This window comes from Staurois parvus, unplaced genomic scaffold (genome assembly GCF_062004578.1).
Source record: "Staurois parvus isolate SC_StPar_1 unplaced genomic scaffold, SC_StPar_1.0 ptg002628l, whole genome shotgun sequence".
NCBI classification, from domain to species: Eukaryota; Metazoa; Chordata; class Amphibia; order Anura; family Ranidae; genus Staurois; species Staurois parvus.
The window spans coordinates 1-9,174 of NW_028320424.1; the positions used below are offsets into that span (position 1 = coordinate 1).

Sequence of the window (9,174 nt, forward strand, 5' to 3'; positions counted from 1 at the left end):
CTCGGAAGCTAAGCAGCGTAGGGCCTGGTTAGTACCTGGATGGGAGACCGCCTGGGAATACCAGGTGCTGTAGGCTTTTGTCTTTTGCTCGGCTTCTTTTTCGGCTCAAATGGCCAGCTTGCCAAGCACCAATTGAAGTAGATTGAGGGCTCCAAAGAGAAGCGCCTACGGCCACATCACTCTGAATGCGCCCGATCTCGTCTGATCTCGGAAGCTAAGCAGCGTAGGGCCTGGTTAGTACCTGGATGGGAGACCGCCTGGGAATACCAGGTGCTGTAGGCTTTTGTCTTTTGCTCGGCTTCTTTTTCGGCTCAAATGGCCAGCTTGCCAAGCACCAATTGAAGTAGATTGAGGGCTCCAAAGAGAAGCGCCTACGGCCACATCACTCTGAATGCGCCCGATCTCGTCTGATCTCGGAAGCTAAGCAGCGTAGGGCCTGGTTAGTACCTGGATGGGAGACCGCCTGGGAATACCAGGTGCTGTAGGCTTTTGTCTTTTGCTCGGCTTCTTTTTCGGCTCAAATGGCCAGCTTGCCAAGCACCAATTGAAGTAGATTGAGGGCTCCAAAGAGAAGCGCCTACGGCCACATCACTCTGAATGCGCCCGATCTCGTCTGATCTCGGAAGCTAAGCAGCGTAGGGCCTGGTTAGTACCTGGATGGGAGACCGCCTGGGAATACCAGGTGCTGTAGGCTTTTGTCTTTTGCTCGGCTTCTTTTTCGGCTCAAATGGCCAGCTTGCCAAGCACCAATTGAAGTAGATTGAGGGCTCCAAAGAGAAGCGCCTACGGCCACATCACTCTGAATGCGCCCGATCTCGTCTGATCTCGGAAGCTAAGCAGCGTAGGGCCTGGTTAGTACCCGGATGGGAGACCGCCTGGGAATACCAGGTGCTGTAGGCTTTTGTCTTTTGCTCGGCTTCTTTTTCGGCTCAAATGGCCAGCTTGCCAAGCACCAATTGAAGTAGATTGAGGGCTCCAAAGAGAAGCGCCTACGGCCACATCACTCTGAATGCGCCCGATCTCGTCTGATCTCGGAAGCTAAGCAGCGTAGGGCCTGGTTAGTACCTGGATGGGAGACCGCCTGGGAATACCAGGTGCTGTAGGCTTTTGTCTTTTGCTCGGCTTCTTTTTCGGCTCAAATGGCCAGCTTGCCAAGCACCAATTGAAGTAGATTGAGGGCTCCAAAGAGAAGCGCCTACGGCCACATCACTCTGAATGCGCCCGATCTCGTCTGATCTCGGAAGCTAAGCAGCGTAGGGCCTGGTTAGTACCTGGATGGGAGACCGCCTGGGAATACCAGGTGCTGTAGGCTTTTGTCTTTTGCTCGGCTTCTTTTTCGGCTCAAATGGCCAGCTTGCCAAGCACCAATTGAAGTAGATTGAGGGCTCCAAAGAGAAGCGCCTACGGCCACATCACTCTGAATGCGCCCGATCTCGTCTGATCTCGGAAGCTAAGCAGCGTAGGGCCTGGTTAGTACCTGGATGGGAGACCGCCTGGGAATACCAGGCGCTGTAGGCTTTTGTCTTTTGCTCGGCTTCTTTTTCGGCTCAAATGGCCAGCTTGCCAAGCACCAATTGAAGTAGATTGAGGGCTCCAAAGAGAAGCGCCTACGGCCACATCACTCTGAATGCGCCCGATCTCGTCTGATCTCGGAAGCTAAGCAGCGTAGGGCCTGGTTAGTACCTGGATGGGAGACCGCCTGGGAATACCAGGCGCTGTAGGCTTTTGTCTTTTGCTCGGCTTCTTTTTCGGCTCAAATGGCCAGCTTGCCAAGCACCAATTGAAGTAGATTGAGGGCTCCAAAGAGAAGCGCCTACGGCCACATCACTCTGAATGCGCCCGATCTCGTCTGATCTCGGAAGCTAAGCAGCGTAGGGCCTGGTTAGTACCTGGATGGGAGACCGCCTGGGAATACCAGGCGCTGTAGGCTTTTGTCTTTTGCTCGGCTTCTTTTTCGGCTCAAATGGCCAGCTTGCCAAGCACCAATTGAAGTAGATTGAGGGCTCCAAAGAGAAGCGCCTACGGCCACATCACTCTGAATGCGCCCGATCTCGTCTGATCTCGGAAGCTAAGCAGCGTAGGGCCTGGTTAGTACCTGGATGGGAGACCGCCTGGGAATACCAGGCGCTGTAGGCTTTTGTCTTTTGCTCGGCTTCTTTTTCGGCTCAAATGGCCAGCTTGCCAAGCACCAATTGAAGTAGATTGAGGGCTCCAAAGAGAAGCGCCTACGGCCACATCACTCTGAATGCGCCCGATCTCGTCTGATCTCGGAAGCTAAGCAGCGTAGGGCCTGGTTAGTACCTGGATGGGAGACCGCCTGGGAATACCAGGCGCTGTAGGCTTTTGTCTTTTGCTCGGCTTCTTTTTCGGCTCAAATGGCCAGCTTGCCAAGCACCAATTGAAGTAGATTGAGGGCTCCAAAGAGAAGCGCCTACGGCCACATCACTCTGAATGCGCCCGATCTCGTCTGATCTCGGAAGCTAAGCAGCGTAGGGCCTGGTTAGTACCTGGATGGGAGACCGCCTGGGAATACCAGGCGCTGTAGGCTTTTGTCTTTTGCTCGGCTTCTTTTTCGGCTCAAATGGCCAGCTTGCCAAGCACCAATTGAAGTAGATTGAGGGCTCCAAAGAGAAGCGCCTACGGCCACATCACTCTGAATGCGCCCGATCTCGTCTGATCTCGGAAGCTAAGCAGCGTAGGGCCTGGTTAGTACCTGGATGGGAGACCGCCTGGGAATACCAGGCGCTGTAGGCTTTTGTCTTTTGCTCGGCTTCTTTTTCGGCTCAAATGGCCAGCTTGCCAAGCACCAATTGAAGTAGATTGAGGGCTCCAAAGAGAAGCGCCTACGGCCACATCACTCTGAATGCGCCCGATCTCGTCTGATCTCGGAAGCTAAGCAGCGTAGGGCCTGGTTAGTACCTGGATGGGAGACCGCCTGGGAATACCAGGTGCTGTAGGCTTTTGTCTTTTGCTCGGCTTCTTTTTCGGCTCAAATGGCCAGCTTGCCAAGCACCAATTGAAGTAGATTGAGGGCTCCAAAGAGAAGCGCCTACGGCCACATCACTCTGAATGCGCCCGATCTCGTCTGATCTCGGAAGCTAAGCAGCGTAGGGCCTGGTTAGTACCTGGATGGGAGACCGCCTGGGAATACCAGGTGCTGTAGGCTTTTGTCTTTTGCTCGGCTTCTTTTTCGGCTCAAATGGCCAGCTTGCCAAGCACCAATTGAAGTAGATTGAGGGCTCCAAAGAGAAGCGCCTACGGCCACATCACTCTGAATGCGCCCGATCTCGTCTGATCTCGGAAGCTAAGCAGCGTAGGGCCTGGTTAGTACCTGGATGGGAGACCGCCTGGGAATACCAGGTGCTGTAGGCTTTTGTCTTTTGCTCGGCTTCTTTTTCGGCTCAAATGGCCAGCTTGCCAAGCACCAATTGAAGTAGATTGAGGGCTCCAAAGAGAAGCGCCTACGGCCACATCACTCTGAATGCGCCCGATCTCGTCTGATCTCGGAAGCTAAGCAGCGTAGGGCCTGGTTAGTACCTGGATGGGAGACCGCCTGGGAATACCAGGTGCTGTAGGCTTTTGTCTTTTGCTCGGCTTCTTTTTCGGCTCAAATGGCCAGCTTGCCAAGCACCAATTGAAGTAGATTGAGGGCTCCAAAGAGAAGCGCCTACGGCCACATCACTCTGAATGCGCCCGATCTCGTCTGATCTCGGAAGCTAAGCAGCGTAGGGCCTGGTTAGTACCTGGATGGGAGACCGCCTGGGAATACCAGGTGCTGTAGGCTTTTGTCTTTTGCTCGGCTTCTTTTTCGGCTCAAATGGCCAGCTTGCCAAGCACCAATTGAAGTAGATTGAGGGCTCCAAAGAGAAGCGCCTACGGCCACATCACTCTGAATGCGCCCGATCTCGTCTGATCTCGGAAGCTAAGCAGCGTAGGGCCTGGTTAGTACCTGGATGGGAGACCGCCTGGGAATACCAGGTGCTGTAGGCTTTTGTCTTTTGCTCGGCTTCTTTTTCGGCTCAAATGGCCAGCTTGCCAAGCACCAATTGAAGTAGATTGAGGGCTCCAAAGAGAAGCGCCTACGGCCACATCACTCTGAATGCGCCCGATCTCGTCTGATCTCGGAAGCTAAGCAGCGTAGGGCCTGGTTAGTACCTGGATGGGAGACCGCCTGGGAATACCAGGTGCTGTAGGCTTTTGTCTTTTGCTCGGCTTCTTTTTCGGCTCAAATGGCCAGCTTGCCAAGCACCAATTGAAGTAGATTGAGGGCTCCAAAGAGAAGCGCTACGGCCACATCACTCTGAATGCGCCCGATCTCGTCTGATCTCGGAAGCTAAGCAGCGTAGGGCCTGGTTAGTACCTGGATGGGAGACCGCCTGGGAATACCAGGTGCTGTAGGCTTTTGTCTTTTGCTCGGCTTCTTTTTCGGCTCAAATGGCCAGCTTGCCAAGCACCAATTGAAGTAGATTGAGGGCTCCAAAGAGAAGCGCCTACGGCCACATCACTCTGAATGCGCCCGATCTCGTCTGATCTCGGAAGCTAAGCAGCGTAGGGCCTGGTTAGTACCCTGGATGGGAGACCGCCTGGGAATACCAGGTGCTGTAGGCTTTTGTCTTTTGCTCGGCTTCTTTTTCGGCTCAAATGGCCAGCTTGCCAAGCACCAATTGAAGTAGATTGAGGGCTCCAAAGAGAAGCGCCTACGGCCACATCACTCTGAATGCGCCCGATCTCGTCTGATCTCGGAAGCTAAGCAGCGTAGGGCCTGGTTAGTACCTGGATGGGAGACCGCCTGGGAATACCAGGTGCTGTAGGCTTTTGTCTTTTGCTCGGCTTCTTTTTCGGCTCAAATGGCCAGCTTGCCAAGCACCAATTGAAGTAGATTGAGGGCTCCAAAGAGAAGCGCCTACGGCCACATCACTCTGAATGCGCCCGATCTCGTCTGATCTCGGAAGCTAAGCAGCGTAGGGCCTGGTTAGTACCTGGATGGGAGACCGCCTGGGAATACCAGGCGCTGTAGGCTTTTGTCTTTTGCTCGGCTTCTTTTTCGGCTCAAATGGCCAGCTTGCCAAGCACCAATTGAAGTAGATTGAGGGCTCCAAAGAGAAGCGCCTACGGCCACATCACTCTGAATGCGCCCGATCTCGTCTGATCTCGGAAGCTAAGCAGCGTAGGGCCTGGTTAGTACCTGGATGGGAGACTGCCTGGGAATACCAGGCGCTGTAGGCTTTTGTCTTTTGCTCGGCTTCTTTTTCGGCTCAAATGGCCAGCTTGCCAAGCACCAATTGAAGTAGATTGAGGGCTCCAAAGAGAAGCGCCTACGGCCACATCACTCTGAATGCGCCCGATCTCGTCTGATCTCGGAAGCTAAGCAGCGTAGGGCCTGGTTAGTACCTGGATGGGAGACCGCCTGGGAATACCAGGCGCTGTAGGCTTTTGTCTTTTGCTCGGCTTCTTTTTCGGCTCAAATGGCCAGCTTGCCAAGCACCAATTGAAGTAGATTGAGGGCTCCAAAGAGAAGCGCCTACGGCCACATCACTCTGAATGCGCCCGATCTCGTCTGATCTCGGAAGCTAAGCAGCGTAGGGCCTGGTTAGTACCTGGATGGGAGACCGCCTGGGAATACCAGGCTGCTGTAGGCTTTTGTCTTTTGCTCGGCTTCTTTTTCGGCTCAAATGGCCAGCTTGCCAAGCACCAATTGAAGTAGATTGAGGGCTCCAAAGAGAAGCGCCTACGGCCACATCACTCTGAATGCGCCCGATCTCGTCTGATCTCGGAAGCTAAGCAGCGTAGGGCCTGGTTAGTACCTGGATGGGAGACCGCCTGGGAATACCAGGCGCTGTAGGCTTTTGTCTTTTGCTCGGCTTCTTTTTCGGCTCAAATGGCCAGCTTGCCAAGCACCAATTGAAGTAGATTGAGGGCTCCAAAGAGAAGCGCCTACGGCCACATCACTCTGAATGCGCCCGATCTCGTCTGATCTCGGAAGCTAAGCAGCGTAGGGCCTGGTTAGTACCTGGATGGGAGACCGCCTGGGAATACCAGGCGCTGTAGGCTTTTGTCTTTTGCTCGGCTTCTTTTTCGGCTCAAATGGCCAGCTTGCCAAGCACCAATTGAAGTAGATTGAGGGCTCCAAAGAGAAGCGCCTACGGCCACATCACTCTGAATGCGCCCGATCTCGTCTGATCTCGGAAGCTAAGCAGCGTAGGGCCTGGTTAGTACCTGGATGGGAGACCGCCTGGGAATAGCCAGGTGCTGTAGGCTTTTGTCTTTTGCTCGGCTTCTTTTTCGGCTCAAATGGCCAGCTTGCCAAGCACCAATTGAAGTAGATTGAGGGCTCCAAAGAGAAGCGCCTACGGCCACATCACTCTGAATGCGCCCGATCTCGTCTGATCTCGGAAGCTAAGCAGCGTAGGGCCTGGTTAGTACCTGGATGGGAGACCGCCTGGGAATACCAGGTGCTGTAGGCTTTTGTCTTTTGCTCGGCTTCTTTTTCGGCTCAAATGGCCAGCTTGCCAAGCACCAATTGAAGTAGATTGAGGGCTCCAAAGAGAAGCGCCTACGGCCACATCACTCTGAATGCGCCCGATCTCGTCTGATCTCGGAAGCTAAGCAGCGTAGGGCCTGGTTAGTACCTGGATGGGAGACCGCCTGGGAATACCAGGTGCTGTAGGCTTTTGTCTTTTGCTCGGCTTCTTTTTCGGCTCAAATGGCCAGCTTGCCAAGCACCAATTGAAGTAGATTGAGGGCTCCAAAGAGAAGCGCCTACGGCCACATCACTCTGAATGCGCCCGATCTCGTCTGATCTCGGAAGCTAAGCAGCGTAGGGCCTGGTTAGTACCTGGATGGGAGACCGCCTGGGAATACCAGGTGCTGTAGGCTTTTGTCTTTTGCTCGGCTTCTTTTTCGGCTCAAATGGCCAGCTTGCCAAGCACCAATTGAAGTAGATTGAGGGCTCCAAAGAGAAGCGCCTACGGCCACATCACTCTGAATGCGCCCGATCTCGTCTGATCTCGGAAGCTAAGCAGCGTAGGGCCTGGTTAGTACCTGGATGGGAGACCGCCTGGGAATACCAGGTGCTGTAGGCTTTTGTCTTTTGCTCGGCTTCTTTTTCGGCTCAAATGGCCAGCTTGCCAAGCACCAATTGAAGTAGATTGAGGGCTCCAAAGAGAAGCGCCTACGGCCACATCACTCTGAATGCGCCCGATCTCGTCTGATCTCGGAAGCTAAGCAGCGTAGGGCCTGGTTAGTACCTGGATGGGAGACCGCCTGGGAATACCAGGTGCTGTAGGCTTTTGTCTTTTGCTCGGCTTCTTTTTCGGCTCAAATGGCCAGCTTGCCAAGCACCAATTGAAGTAGATTGAGGGCTCCAAAGAGAAGCGCCTACGGCCACATCACTCTGAATGCGCCCGATCTCGTCTGATCTCGGAAGCTAAGCAGCGTAGGGCCTGGTTAGTACCTGGATGGGAGACCGCCTGGGAATACCAGGTGCTGTAGGCTTTTGTCTTTTGCTCGGCTTCTTTTTCGGCTCAAATGGCCAGCTTGCCAAGCACCAATTGAAGTAGATTGAGGGCTCCAAAGAGAAGCGCCTACGGCCACATCACTCTGAATGCGCCCGATCTCGTCTGATCTCGGAAGCTAAGCAGCGTAGGGCCTGGTTAGTACCTGGATGGGAGACCGCCTGGGAATACCAGGTGCTGTAGGCTTTTGTCTTTTGCTCGGCTTCTTTTTCGGCTCAAATGGCCAGCTTGCCAAGCACCAATTGAAGTAGATTGAGGGCTCCAAAGAGAAGCGCCTACGGCCACATCACTCTGAATGCGCCCGATCTCGTCTGATCTCGGAAGCTAAGCAGCGTAGGGCCTGGTTAGTACCTGGATGGGAGACCGCCTGGGAATACCAGGTGCTGTAGGCTTTTGTCTTTTGCTCGGCTTCTTTTTCGGCTCAAATGGCCAGCTTGCCAAGCACCAATTGAAGTAGATTGAGGGCTCCAAAGAGAAGCGCCTACGGCCACATCACTCTGAATGCGCCCGATCTCGTCTGATCTCGGAAGCTAAGCAGCGTAGGGCCTGGTTAGTACCTGGATGGGAGACCGCCTGGGAATACCAGGTGCTGTAGGCTTTTGTCTTTTGCTCGGCTTCTTTTTCGGCTCAAATGGCCAGCTTGCCAAGCACCAATTGAAGTAGATTGAGGGCTCCAAAGAGAAGCGCCTACGGCCACATCACTCTGAATGCGCCCGATCTCGTCTGATCTCGGAAGCTAAGCAGCGTAGGGCCTGGTTAGTACCTGGATGGGAGACCGCCTGGGAATACCAGGTGCTGTAGGCTTTTGTCTTTTGCTCGGCTTCTTTTTCGGCTCAAATGGCCAGCTTGCCAAGCACCAATTGAAGTAGATTGAGGGCTCCAAAGAGAAGCGCCTACGGCCACATCACTCTGAATGCGCCCGATCTCGTCTGATCTCGGAAGCTAAGCAGCGTAGGGCCTGGTTAGTACCTGGATGGGAGACCGCCTGGGAATACCAGGTGCTGTAGGCTTTTGTCTTTTGCTCGGCTTCTTTTTCGGCTCAAATGGCCAGCTTGCCAAGCACCAATTGAAGTAGATTGAGGGCTCCAAAGAGAAGCGCCTACGGCCACATCACTCTGAATGCGCCCGATCTCGTCTGATCTCGGAAGCTAAGCAGCGTAGGGCCTGGTTAGTACCTGGATGGGAGACCGCCTGGGAATACCAGGTGCTGTAGGCTTTTGTCTTTTGCTCGGCTTCTTTTTCGGCTCAAATGGCCAGCTTGCCAAGCACCAATTGAAGTAGATTGAGGGCTCCAAAGAGAAGCGCCTACGGCCACATCACTCTGAATGCGCCCGATCTCGTCTGATCTCGGAAGCTAAGCAGCGTAGGGCCTGGTTAGTACCTGGATGGGAGACCGCCTGGGAATACCAGGTGCTGTAGGCTTTTGTCTTTTGCTCGGCTTCTTTTTCGGCTCAAATGGCCAGCTTGCCAAGCACCAATTGAAGTAGATTGAGGGCTCCAAAGAGAAGCGCCTACGGCCACATCACTCTGAATGCGCCCGATCTCGTCTGATCTCGGAAGCTAAGCAGCGTAGGGCCTGGTTAGTACCTGGATGGGAGACCGCCTGGGAATACCAGGTGCTGTAGGCTTTTGTCTTTTGCTCGGCTTCTTTTTCGGCTCA

The 9,174-nt window shown here is 54.0% G+C and overlaps 44 non-coding genes across 44 annotated transcripts; all 44 read left to right on the plus strand.

Moving 5' to 3' along the window:
• The first annotated feature begins 163 nt into the window (after positions 1–163).
• On the plus strand, positions 164–282 carry LOC149430008 (5S ribosomal RNA). The gene has a single exon (XR_016309704.1). It is a non-coding gene; the product is annotated as a 5S ribosomal RNA (ribosomal RNA).
• An 87-nt stretch (positions 283–369) lies between these two features.
• Positions 370–488, plus strand: LOC149430009 (5S ribosomal RNA). Its single transcript, XR_016309715.1, has one exon. It is a non-coding gene; the product is annotated as a 5S ribosomal RNA (ribosomal RNA).
• Positions 489–575: 87 nt separating this feature from the next.
• LOC149430010 (5S ribosomal RNA) lies at positions 576–694 on the plus strand. Its single transcript, XR_016309726.1, has one exon. It is a non-coding gene; the product is annotated as a 5S ribosomal RNA (ribosomal RNA).
• Positions 695–781: 87 nt separating this feature from the next.
• LOC149430011 (5S ribosomal RNA) lies at positions 782–900 on the plus strand. Its single transcript, XR_016309987.1, has one exon. It is a non-coding gene; the product is annotated as a 5S ribosomal RNA (ribosomal RNA).
• An 87-nt stretch (positions 901–987) lies between these two features.
• LOC149430012 (5S ribosomal RNA) lies at positions 988–1,106 on the plus strand. The gene has a single exon (XR_016309737.1). It is a non-coding gene; the product is annotated as a 5S ribosomal RNA (ribosomal RNA).
• Positions 1,107–1,193: 87 nt separating this feature from the next.
• Positions 1,194–1,312, plus strand: LOC149430013 (5S ribosomal RNA). Its single transcript, XR_016309748.1, has one exon. It is a non-coding gene; the product is annotated as a 5S ribosomal RNA (ribosomal RNA).
• Positions 1,313–1,399: 87 nt separating this feature from the next.
• Positions 1,400–1,518, plus strand: LOC149430014 (5S ribosomal RNA). Its single transcript, XR_016310002.1, has one exon. It is a non-coding gene; the product is annotated as a 5S ribosomal RNA (ribosomal RNA).
• An 87-nt stretch (positions 1,519–1,605) lies between these two features.
• On the plus strand, positions 1,606–1,724 carry LOC149430015 (5S ribosomal RNA). The gene has a single exon (XR_016310003.1). It is a non-coding gene; the product is annotated as a 5S ribosomal RNA (ribosomal RNA).
• Positions 1,725–1,811: 87 nt separating this feature from the next.
• Positions 1,812–1,930, plus strand: LOC149430016 (5S ribosomal RNA). Its single transcript, XR_016310005.1, has one exon. It is a non-coding gene; the product is annotated as a 5S ribosomal RNA (ribosomal RNA).
• Positions 1,931–2,017: 87 nt separating this feature from the next.
• LOC149430017 (5S ribosomal RNA) lies at positions 2,018–2,136 on the plus strand. The gene has a single exon (XR_016310006.1). It is a non-coding gene; the product is annotated as a 5S ribosomal RNA (ribosomal RNA).
• Positions 2,137–2,223: 87 nt separating this feature from the next.
• On the plus strand, positions 2,224–2,342 carry LOC149430018 (5S ribosomal RNA). Its single transcript, XR_016310007.1, has one exon. It is a non-coding gene; the product is annotated as a 5S ribosomal RNA (ribosomal RNA).
• Positions 2,343–2,429: 87 nt separating this feature from the next.
• Positions 2,430–2,548, plus strand: LOC149430019 (5S ribosomal RNA). The gene has a single exon (XR_016310008.1). It is a non-coding gene; the product is annotated as a 5S ribosomal RNA (ribosomal RNA).
• An 87-nt stretch (positions 2,549–2,635) lies between these two features.
• LOC149430020 (5S ribosomal RNA) lies at positions 2,636–2,754 on the plus strand. The gene has a single exon (XR_016310009.1). It is a non-coding gene; the product is annotated as a 5S ribosomal RNA (ribosomal RNA).
• Positions 2,755–2,841: 87 nt separating this feature from the next.
• Positions 2,842–2,960, plus strand: LOC149430021 (5S ribosomal RNA). Its single transcript, XR_016309759.1, has one exon. It is a non-coding gene; the product is annotated as a 5S ribosomal RNA (ribosomal RNA).
• An 87-nt stretch (positions 2,961–3,047) lies between these two features.
• On the plus strand, positions 3,048–3,166 carry LOC149430022 (5S ribosomal RNA). Its single transcript, XR_016309770.1, has one exon. It is a non-coding gene; the product is annotated as a 5S ribosomal RNA (ribosomal RNA).
• Positions 3,167–3,253: 87 nt separating this feature from the next.
• Positions 3,254–3,372, plus strand: LOC149430023 (5S ribosomal RNA). The gene has a single exon (XR_016309782.1). It is a non-coding gene; the product is annotated as a 5S ribosomal RNA (ribosomal RNA).
• An 87-nt stretch (positions 3,373–3,459) lies between these two features.
• Positions 3,460–3,578, plus strand: LOC149430024 (5S ribosomal RNA). Its single transcript, XR_016309793.1, has one exon. It is a non-coding gene; the product is annotated as a 5S ribosomal RNA (ribosomal RNA).
• Positions 3,579–3,665: 87 nt separating this feature from the next.
• On the plus strand, positions 3,666–3,784 carry LOC149430025 (5S ribosomal RNA). The gene has a single exon (XR_016309804.1). It is a non-coding gene; the product is annotated as a 5S ribosomal RNA (ribosomal RNA).
• Positions 3,785–3,871: 87 nt separating this feature from the next.
• Positions 3,872–3,990, plus strand: LOC149430026 (5S ribosomal RNA). Its single transcript, XR_016309815.1, has one exon. It is a non-coding gene; the product is annotated as a 5S ribosomal RNA (ribosomal RNA).
• Positions 3,991–4,077: 87 nt separating this feature from the next.
• Positions 4,078–4,196, plus strand: LOC149430027 (5S ribosomal RNA). Its single transcript, XR_016309826.1, has one exon. It is a non-coding gene; the product is annotated as a 5S ribosomal RNA (ribosomal RNA).
• An 86-nt stretch (positions 4,197–4,282) lies between these two features.
• Positions 4,283–4,401, plus strand: LOC149430028 (5S ribosomal RNA). Its single transcript, XR_016309559.1, has one exon. It is a non-coding gene; the product is annotated as a 5S ribosomal RNA (ribosomal RNA).
• An 87-nt stretch (positions 4,402–4,488) lies between these two features.
• On the plus strand, positions 4,489–4,608 carry LOC149430029 (5S ribosomal RNA). The gene has a single exon (XR_016309552.1). It is a non-coding gene; the product is annotated as a 5S ribosomal RNA (ribosomal RNA).
• An 87-nt stretch (positions 4,609–4,695) lies between these two features.
• On the plus strand, positions 4,696–4,814 carry LOC149430030 (5S ribosomal RNA). The gene has a single exon (XR_016309837.1). It is a non-coding gene; the product is annotated as a 5S ribosomal RNA (ribosomal RNA).
• An 87-nt stretch (positions 4,815–4,901) lies between these two features.
• LOC149430031 (5S ribosomal RNA) lies at positions 4,902–5,020 on the plus strand. Its single transcript, XR_016310010.1, has one exon. It is a non-coding gene; the product is annotated as a 5S ribosomal RNA (ribosomal RNA).
• An 87-nt stretch (positions 5,021–5,107) lies between these two features.
• Positions 5,108–5,226, plus strand: LOC149430032 (5S ribosomal RNA). Its single transcript, XR_016309529.1, has one exon. It is a non-coding gene; the product is annotated as a 5S ribosomal RNA (ribosomal RNA).
• Positions 5,227–5,313: 87 nt separating this feature from the next.
• LOC149430033 (5S ribosomal RNA) lies at positions 5,314–5,432 on the plus strand. Its single transcript, XR_016310011.1, has one exon. It is a non-coding gene; the product is annotated as a 5S ribosomal RNA (ribosomal RNA).
• Positions 5,433–5,519: 87 nt separating this feature from the next.
• On the plus strand, positions 5,520–5,639 carry LOC149430034 (5S ribosomal RNA). Its single transcript, XR_016310000.1, has one exon. It is a non-coding gene; the product is annotated as a 5S ribosomal RNA (ribosomal RNA).
• An 87-nt stretch (positions 5,640–5,726) lies between these two features.
• Positions 5,727–5,845, plus strand: LOC149430035 (5S ribosomal RNA). The gene has a single exon (XR_016310012.1). It is a non-coding gene; the product is annotated as a 5S ribosomal RNA (ribosomal RNA).
• An 87-nt stretch (positions 5,846–5,932) lies between these two features.
• Positions 5,933–6,051, plus strand: LOC149430036 (5S ribosomal RNA). The gene has a single exon (XR_016310013.1). It is a non-coding gene; the product is annotated as a 5S ribosomal RNA (ribosomal RNA).
• Positions 6,052–6,138: 87 nt separating this feature from the next.
• Positions 6,139–6,258, plus strand: LOC149430037 (5S ribosomal RNA). The gene has a single exon (XR_016309527.1). It is a non-coding gene; the product is annotated as a 5S ribosomal RNA (ribosomal RNA).
• Positions 6,259–6,345: 87 nt separating this feature from the next.
• Positions 6,346–6,464, plus strand: LOC149430038 (5S ribosomal RNA). The gene has a single exon (XR_016309848.1). It is a non-coding gene; the product is annotated as a 5S ribosomal RNA (ribosomal RNA).
• Positions 6,465–6,551: 87 nt separating this feature from the next.
• Positions 6,552–6,670, plus strand: LOC149430039 (5S ribosomal RNA). Its single transcript, XR_016309859.1, has one exon. It is a non-coding gene; the product is annotated as a 5S ribosomal RNA (ribosomal RNA).
• Positions 6,671–6,757: 87 nt separating this feature from the next.
• LOC149430040 (5S ribosomal RNA) lies at positions 6,758–6,876 on the plus strand. The gene has a single exon (XR_016309870.1). It is a non-coding gene; the product is annotated as a 5S ribosomal RNA (ribosomal RNA).
• An 87-nt stretch (positions 6,877–6,963) lies between these two features.
• On the plus strand, positions 6,964–7,082 carry LOC149430041 (5S ribosomal RNA). The gene has a single exon (XR_016309881.1). It is a non-coding gene; the product is annotated as a 5S ribosomal RNA (ribosomal RNA).
• Positions 7,083–7,169: 87 nt separating this feature from the next.
• LOC149430042 (5S ribosomal RNA) lies at positions 7,170–7,288 on the plus strand. Its single transcript, XR_016309893.1, has one exon. It is a non-coding gene; the product is annotated as a 5S ribosomal RNA (ribosomal RNA).
• An 87-nt stretch (positions 7,289–7,375) lies between these two features.
• On the plus strand, positions 7,376–7,494 carry LOC149430043 (5S ribosomal RNA). Its single transcript, XR_016309904.1, has one exon. It is a non-coding gene; the product is annotated as a 5S ribosomal RNA (ribosomal RNA).
• An 87-nt stretch (positions 7,495–7,581) lies between these two features.
• On the plus strand, positions 7,582–7,700 carry LOC149430044 (5S ribosomal RNA). Its single transcript, XR_016309915.1, has one exon. It is a non-coding gene; the product is annotated as a 5S ribosomal RNA (ribosomal RNA).
• An 87-nt stretch (positions 7,701–7,787) lies between these two features.
• Positions 7,788–7,906, plus strand: LOC149430045 (5S ribosomal RNA). The gene has a single exon (XR_016309926.1). It is a non-coding gene; the product is annotated as a 5S ribosomal RNA (ribosomal RNA).
• An 87-nt stretch (positions 7,907–7,993) lies between these two features.
• Positions 7,994–8,112, plus strand: LOC149430046 (5S ribosomal RNA). Its single transcript, XR_016309937.1, has one exon. It is a non-coding gene; the product is annotated as a 5S ribosomal RNA (ribosomal RNA).
• An 87-nt stretch (positions 8,113–8,199) lies between these two features.
• On the plus strand, positions 8,200–8,318 carry LOC149430047 (5S ribosomal RNA). The gene has a single exon (XR_016309948.1). It is a non-coding gene; the product is annotated as a 5S ribosomal RNA (ribosomal RNA).
• Positions 8,319–8,405: 87 nt separating this feature from the next.
• LOC149430048 (5S ribosomal RNA) lies at positions 8,406–8,524 on the plus strand. The gene has a single exon (XR_016309959.1). It is a non-coding gene; the product is annotated as a 5S ribosomal RNA (ribosomal RNA).
• An 87-nt stretch (positions 8,525–8,611) lies between these two features.
• Positions 8,612–8,730, plus strand: LOC149430049 (5S ribosomal RNA). The gene has a single exon (XR_016309970.1). It is a non-coding gene; the product is annotated as a 5S ribosomal RNA (ribosomal RNA).
• An 87-nt stretch (positions 8,731–8,817) lies between these two features.
• On the plus strand, positions 8,818–8,936 carry LOC149430050 (5S ribosomal RNA). Its single transcript, XR_016309981.1, has one exon. It is a non-coding gene; the product is annotated as a 5S ribosomal RNA (ribosomal RNA).
• An 87-nt stretch (positions 8,937–9,023) lies between these two features.
• On the plus strand, positions 9,024–9,142 carry LOC149430051 (5S ribosomal RNA). The gene has a single exon (XR_016309992.1). It is a non-coding gene; the product is annotated as a 5S ribosomal RNA (ribosomal RNA).
• The last annotated feature ends 32 nt before the right edge of the window (positions 9,143–9,174 follow it).